Genomic DNA, 8,314 nt, shown 5'->3' on the forward strand with positions numbered 1-8,314 from the left:
ACGGCAACAATTTTTGCATGGGGTTGAATCAAGTCGAACAGTACAGTTTCCAAAAGATCATCTACAGAATTTGTAAAGCATGTCAAAGCAGACACTGTCCAGAATTAATGGAACGGTTCTAATGGAACCAGTGAAAGACGGACACGTTGACGTAGCAAACAATATAAGCGAACGTGAAGTGGCCATGATATTGATTGCCTGCAGCCTGCAGCCTGAGAAGCAAAGAGAAGCTGCAGGAACAGCTGACTCCTTTTGAGGCATGCTGGTCACTTAGAGAATTGTGAGTATATATATGCTTCGAAGCAAAAACAAAATAAAAAAGAACAAAAATGTTGTGGCGCTAATCATTATGTTTTGATGTGAGCTTTTGTGGACTGAAGAGTTTTGAAATGGACCTGTTCACAAAAGTTCACATTAAAATATAGTGGTTAGTCTTTAAGATATCACAACGTTTTTATCTTCTTTGTTTTATATTTTTCTTTTGTTTCTGCCTGATATGCTAGCACAAACAAACAGGGCCATCTCTTCTAAAACTATATTCTTTGAGCTTGCAATAGGTTCTTCGAGAAGGCTGATGCTTAGGGCTGCAATCCTAGCCATTATTTCTTATGTTGCTGTTGTTACATGCCATCAGGTCATCTCTGATTTATGGCGACCCCATGGATGAGCATTCTTGAAACAGCACTGTTCCACACTTATAAACTCAACCATGTAAAGTAAGAACTAAACTCTACATGAAGCAAAAATATTATCAATTCTGAGGGATTTTCGCGGGCTTAACATTAACGTTCCAGAAACCAATGTAAACTCCTCTGCTCATTTTCATGCCATCGTTATCTTTTGTTATTGATATTGGTCTTGGTATTAGTATGTGGCATTGATAGTGACCGGCTGTTAGGCCTTCTATACATGACTGACACATAAAGGCAGACAGTATTAATATCTTGTCTTTTACTTGTGTTTTGTTACCTTGTTTGTGCATGTATGTGCATATGAACTGTTACAGGTGTTTCAAACAATAACACTCCATTTATGAAGATATTCTCAATATGAGTACAAATCTATAATAAATGGCATAATTTTGCAATCTGGCAATGAGCAAATCCCTACTTGGATTTCTGAGGTATAAAGACTCCCTGGAAAAGACCCTGATGTTGGGAAGTGTGAAGGCAAGAGGAGAAGGGGACGACAGAGGATGAGATGGTTGGGCAGTGTCACCGAGGCTTCCAACATGAATCTCACCCAACTCCGGGAGGCAGTGGAAGACAGGAGAGCCTGGCGTGCTTTGGTCACAAAAAGTTAAACACAACTAAACAACTAAACAACAACAAATTTAAATGGAAAGGCTTGATTAATTTCAAAATTCAAAGTGTGAGTTTTGAAACAAATTTTATTAGTTTTTGCCCCATTAGTCCAACAATGCAAAATTTGGTGAGTTCATCATAAATTGAAGCATTTTTCTCCAGATCCCTGTTTCAAAGTTGCGATGAGCATGGATCAGAAAAACTGTGATTTGTTTTGGTTCATTATTTGTCAAGGTTGACAAATCACGAATAACAAATGTACATTTTTTTGGACGAATCGATAAATCAAGTCATCATTTTGTTTTATTTTAGAATCCTACGAAACTGCCCCCAAGGCACCTAGAGACACCAAATTCACCAAGAGGCTTCCCATGACTCTTCTCTACAAACCCCCAAGTTCAGAGATCCAGTTTATATACCCCCAAAGTGAGTCACCCGATGAAAGTGCCCTTTAGCAGATGGCTTAGGAAAACCCAATATTCACCAAACTTGGAGATACTGTAGAGGAGTACCATGAGAAGCTTCTCTGTGATTTTCATCTGTCTAGGTGCCCAGGGGGCTTATAGCCTGAGAAATTAAAAAAGCACTAAAATTCTTTAATTCATATTTGTTGGTGGCATTGATTTGTGCAAATATGAATTGACAAATTAGCATTTTTGACAAATTTTGCAATTCATTTTTCACTTCGTGCCCGTCTTTATTTTTAAGCTAAGTGCAGAAAAAGTCAACAATAAGGAGGAATTGTAACAGCACAGCAGGATTTGGCCAGCAGAGGCTGCTACAGCCTCTGGCTAGTGGCATCTCCAACCTTGTCCATTGGGTGCTTCTTCCCACAACAGGTGACAAAACAGTTGTCTTACACCCTGCATTCAATCTTTTTTCATCATCTCTATTTTAGTTGCTCCCAAACACCACCTGTCACCATGAACATCCTGCCCATTGTTTTCGTAACTCTCTTCATGTCCCTTCTCATTGAACCAGGTAAGATGCATTAATCTTGGTGGACCCTTTAAAGGGATGGTTTTCTGAGATTGCGTGGATATATTTCAGCAATTCAGACATAATGAATGTCCAGCAGTTACTCAGTTCCATGAAAGAGGACAGGACTGTTACCGCTCAAACCTGGGTTCTAAGATTCTCTGGCAAGGAATCAGGCTTAGCTGCGACAGCTGAACCAAACGCCCAATTTTATTTGGAGAGCAGCAAATAAAAGGTCAGCTGGGACTTCTCTTAATAGCAGAGAAGACCCCAAAAATAAAGTGTACATATGTTTTATAATGATACAAACAAAGAGTCATAAAATGCTACAATTCTGTTGGTGATTTGTACCCCAAGTTTGGATCCAGTCCCTCATTGGCCGATAACAGGATTTTTTTTTTTTTTTTTGGCTTGTTCTGGTTTGGAAACCAAATAATTCCTGGTCTTTAATGCTTGGTCATTAACACCCCACCACACTGATCCATTTCACTACAGTCTGAAATCAATGGAACACTTTTTAAAGGAATAGAGTAGAGAAAGATTGAGGATAATAAACAGAGAGGGTGGCTTTGTCATATAAACAGCAGCAATGAAAAACAAAACTTGGAAAAGTTACTTTTCTGAACTAAAAGGTTCTGGGTTCTTCAGCTAGCATTGCCTCTGTAGCTTTGCAAACTCAGCTGAAAAGCAATGGAGGAATACTGAGAAGTCACATGGCTCACCATAACGCAAAAAAGTAGTCACTGCAATAAAATGTTGCAGGGTAGAATATTCTTATTCCCTGTCCTAGCCAGCCAGCCCACTGCAATAGGAAAATACACACATTTGTGGGTATTTATGCTCTCCTTAGATGATTCTAAGGCTGTAATCCTGTACACACTTATTTCAGTCACATTCAACACGTTCACTCATTTTTGTTGCAGAGTTTTGAATTTTGATGCAAATTTCTTCGCTGTGCGACAGAAGTGCAAGTATTCACAGAGCAAAATTAGGTTCAGAGTAACTTAGTAACTGTCAACTTCAGTCTCAACAATGCACTCTGAGACATTAGCTGCAGAAAGAATAAAGTTTCTTGCTTTACTTACAGTTGAACAGATCGAACTGCAAATTGAGAGCAAACATGACTACTTGCAGCAACAGGCCTTAACAGAGTAGCTGCTCCCAACACTCTCTAGGGAGGGGAAAGGGTTCTGCAACAGAGAGGTAGAGCTCTCTTTGAAATCAGAAGCAAGGAAGGAATGATTGGTTAGTTCTGGACAGATTGACACCCCAGAAAGGTCCCTCCCATCCACACCAACTAGATGCAGAATATAATGTTGCAAGAAATCAAACATTTTTTTTTACTAAACCAGTGCAGGATTGTATCACATAATGTAGATGATGTCAAATTAAGCCATGCACATTAATGATAGATTCATAGAATAGTGAAGTTGGAAGGGGTCATCAAGTCCAATCCCCTGCTCAATGCAAATCAAAGCATATCTGCCAGGTGATTATCTAAGTTTTTCTTGAATGCCTCCAGCGCTGGAGCACTTAGCAACACCTGAGGTAACTGGTTCCACTGCCATACTGCTCTAACAGTTAGGAAGGTTTTTTCCTGATATTCGGTCGAAATCTGGCTTCCTTTAACTTGAGCCCATTGTTGCGCGTCCTGCACTCTGAGATGATCGAGAACAGATCCTTCCCCTCCTCTGTATGATAGCCTTCAAGTATTTGAAAAGTGCTACCATACCTGCCCTCTGTCGTGTTTTCTCAAGGCTAAATACAGTGTGTCCACATCTTTCAGTTTTTCCTCCAAGGGCTTAGTTTCCAGCTCCCTGATCATCGTTGTTTCCTTTCTCTGAACTTGCTCCACTTTGCCAGCATCTTTCTTGAAGTATAGTGTCCAAAGTATTAATATTAATCACCACCACCACTACCATCATTATAATCATAGTCTTATAACTATAGTGCTGGAAGGGACTTTCTGGATCATCAAGTCCAGGACCGCTCCGGGAGGCCCAGTGAGGAATCAAACTCCCAACCTCTAGTTCTACAGCCGGACACCTAAACCATTGAGCTATGCAGCAGGGGAGGCCTTCCTCTCGGTCCCACCACCTTCACAGGTACATTTGGTGAGGACACAGGAGAGAGCCTTCTCTGTGGCTGCTCCCAGACTCTGGAACTCCTTCCCACATGAGGCCAACCTGGCCCCATCTTTGCTCTCCTTCCGCAAGACAGCAAAGGCCTTCTTGTTCAGGCAGACCTTCTTTTAATGACTGTCTGCTTTAAGACAGAGTCCTGAAAATGGAACTCTTGTGCTTTTGTTCTTTTTGATGTGTGTTTAGATCTGTTGCGATCTACTAGTTTCCATATTATTTTTTTTATTAAATTCCTGAAACTGGTGTTTTGCGGTTTCTTTGGAAACAAAGGTGAAAAACAAAACACCAGTATCAATTCAGAAACATGACTAGTTACCTCAGAATACCAAATGTATTCGGATAAGGAGAATTCTACAAGCAACCCTGATATTGCTCATCTTTTCCTTTCTGTGCAGGTTTCATGTTGGTTATACGCTATCCGGATCAATGCAAACAGAGCAAAGGGAAGTGTCGAAATAAATGTCAGCCAAATGAGAAAGTCATTGGGAAGTGCAGTGATTCTGCATACTGTTGCCTAGTTCGGTAAGCCAAATCTATTTTTTTTTAACATATGTAGAGTTGGATCCAGATGTAGTCACCTTTAGAGAGGTAGATACACATACGCCCAAATTCAACAGGCTTTGTGTAATCATCTCCCTCTGTGAGGAAGAGGTTGACAGAGATGCCTCCAGCTGGCTGTCTAGCTAAGGACTGTACAAGGCAGACCCAGGCAGGGTCAGAACCACCATCCAAGCGGATCCCGGCCATTTCCCGAGACTTCACAACACAGAGGCCATTCCTGCCAATGTAGGAGATAGAGACCAGGCAGTTATACTGGGCCAGCTAGCAGCAGAGTGGAGGAGAAGCCAACCTCAGGAGGAAGCTGGAGACCAGGAAGGCTATAAAAGCTGTGCTGGAGGAGGTGGAAGAATGTCCTGAAGGAAGGAAGGGTAGAGTCTCTCGATGTAATAATAGATGAGGAAGAGGATGTAGCAGAGGTGGGACGTATAATGTACAGAAAATGGAGATGTTATGACTGACTGAAAAATATCTTCCAGAAAACAACATGTGTGTCCTAAACATCCCTCACCCAAGCGTGGATGAAGAGGTGAATGGGGAGGAATGAAGGCTGACAGGTAGGAGCTGAGTAGAACACGCCTAGAAAGGGAAGTGGGGGAAGTGAGTGTGAGGGAGGCCGGGCTTTGGGTGTGTGAGGGTAGGGAAAAAAAAGTCTGCAACCATCAGCTGCTAGAAGGTGATATGCCATGCTCCCCACATTGAAAAGGAGTTATCTAGTTCATTAAAATGACTTTTCTCTGTGGAGTGCTGAAAATACAAGAAACATTTTTGCCCAGATTTTGTGAGATTTGCTGGCGCTGATAAGAGCAAGTATTAAAGCAAAACAATGCACATTCTGGAAAATCTGTGTGTGTGTGTGCATGCGTGTGTGCGTGCGTGCGTGCGCGCGCGCGCGCCCACGCACAGTCCAACTAGGGTGCAGACGGTGAGAGACCTGAACTTCCCTATAAGACCTAGATTGTGTCTACACCACACAGTTGTAGCAGTTTGATCAGCTACATTTTCCATCTTATGCGTATGATGGGTTTTGTGATGGGTTTGGGGTCGTTTCTAGGGGTTCGGAGCGCTCTCAACAGACAAGTGCCTCCACTCACTTATAGTGCAATCAGATGTCTGCACATTTTTGCACAAGAAAGGGTCATTTTTAATGGGAGCAAACTCCCTTGAAGTGACCCTTCCATCTGTTGGGAGAATCTCTGTAGCCCATTCCCAAAAAGGACAAGACCTATAGCAGGACTAAAATGATCCGGCTTGGGATCGGCCTGGAGCACATTTCCCTGTGTGTTGTGTGATCATCAGATGCACCAGACTACTCCACAAGCAGTTCAAACAGTGATCAATTTCCTAGTGTGCTCATTCCCTTATTACATTGGTCTAAGCACATCACAAAACTATTAATTCCAGGACTCTAAAGGAGAACTGAGCTACCGAACTACTGAAATAGTACAATCATAGAATCATAGAATAATTGAGATGGAAGGGACCAATTAGGCCATTAAGTCCAATCCCTTACTCAAGGCAGGAATCCAAACCAAAGCAGATCCGACAGATGGTTGTCCAATTTTTTTTCTTTTAAATGCCACCAGCATTGGAGCACTCACCACCTCCGGAGGTAATTGGTTCCATTGTTGTACTACTCTAACAGTTAAGAGGTTTTTCCAGATAGTCAGCCTAAATCTTGCTTTCTCTATCTTGAGCCAGTTATTATGTGTCCTGCACTCTGGGATGATTGAGAACAGATCCTGTTCTCTTCTGACTACAATGTAGATGTAGTATTTCAATCTTAAGAACTACCATTCCTAGATTATTTCTTTCTTTAAGCGTAAGGGAAGAACAGCTGGTGGAAGGAATCAAACAGGGCTTTTCCATAACCAGATTCCACAATGGTGATGTATTAGGAGAAATAACAAAGAGTCCAGTGGCCTCTTCATAACCCACTGGCTGAAATCCAGTTGTGTAATGGTTCACTGCATAAGGCTGGTGACATTATCAGATGCAGCTGTTGGGGGGGGACAAGAAAAAATTTGGATTCACCCTACATAAACAAAGGTTCCAAGACTCCTTTGGGATACCTTTTATTCTGGGGAAGACCTGAGGCCCACGGGACAGGGGGACAACTTCTTGACAACTGCTGCTGGTCAATTTTTGAAAATTAAAGAATTCCATTGCATCTCGTGGCTCCCAAAGGCTTCCCCAAGACAAAAAGGAAGCAATGGAACCTTGAGGGGCAGAATCAGACATTTTTAATTTCCTGAACCCATCTGGTTTCACCAGCCTTAGGGGGCCTCACTATAAGCCAGAGGATTCCAGTCTCTGCATTATGTTGTAAGCTACGACTAGACCCACTGCTATCTGAACTGAGAAGTATCTGCTTTCTTTCCTGACAGGTTGGTAAATATAAAGGACCCATTTCATGTTCTGCTTTTTGGCTTCTATGTTTCCTGGTCGACAGAGAACAACACCAAAAAAAATGTCACCATCACCACTAATAAATACAACCATGGGCAAGAATGAGAAGGTCCCAGTTTCTTATTTATTTATTTTATTAGATTTATACCCTGCCCATCTAGGTCTACTCTTATTCCATTGTGGTCTTCTCCAACACAATAGGAAGGCGCCTGTTTGCTTCCTGCATTGCTGAAATTGAACCAATAAACCATAAATAAAACCCTTCTGAGGTTCCTATCAACAAAGATTGATGATAACAAGCCGCACATGTTTCTCCAGTCCCCCCCCCCAGGACAGGCAGCACCCCACCTTTGACACTCTCCTTGAGTGGTTATTCCAGCTAATCCTGCAGAAACAGTGCTAGGATGGTAACAGATGGTGTGCTGTCATTAAGCAACAGTTTCCATTACTACCTTTCATTTATTTTAGCTATCTAAAACATTTCTGAGTGGATCTTTGATCAGAAAAGATTTTGGTTTACTTATTTAAGAACAAACATACACACGCTTCAATGGGCTGGTAGGGACAGAAGACGGGGACGTGGTGGCGCTGCGGGCTAAACCGCAGAAGCCTGTGCTGCAGGGTCAGAAGACCAAGCAGTCGTAAGATCGAATCCACACGACAGCGTGAACTCCCGTCGCTTGTCCCAGCTCCTGCCAACCTAGCGGTTCGAAAGCATGCAAATGCAAGTAGATAAATAGGGACCACCTTGGTGGGAAGGTAACAGTGTTCCATGTCTAAGTTGCACTGGCCATGTGACCATGGAAGATTGTCTTCGGACAAAAACGCTGGCTCTATGGCTTGGAAACGGGGATGAGCACCACCCCCTAGAGTAGAACACGACTGGACTAAAAATGTGAAAGACAACCTTTACCTTTACCTTTA

The 8,314-nt window shown here is 42.3% G+C and overlaps 1 long non-coding RNA gene across 1 annotated transcript; it reads left to right on the forward strand.

Annotated features, from left to right (window-relative positions):
- Nucleotides 1–4,832: 4,832 nt before the first annotated feature.
- On the forward strand, nt 4,833–7,460 carry LOC144584865 (uncharacterized). Its single transcript, XR_013539338.1, has 3 exons — nt 4,833–4,945; nt 5,461–5,538; nt 7,369–7,460. It is a non-coding gene; the product is annotated as an uncharacterized LOC144584865 (long non-coding RNA).
- Nucleotides 7,461–8,314: the final 854 nt, after the last annotated feature.

Source organism: Pogona vitticeps, chromosome 1 (assembly GCF_051106095.1).
Source record: "Pogona vitticeps strain Pit_001003342236 chromosome 1, PviZW2.1, whole genome shotgun sequence".
Taxonomy (NCBI): domain Eukaryota; kingdom Metazoa; phylum Chordata; class Lepidosauria; order Squamata; family Agamidae; genus Pogona; species Pogona vitticeps.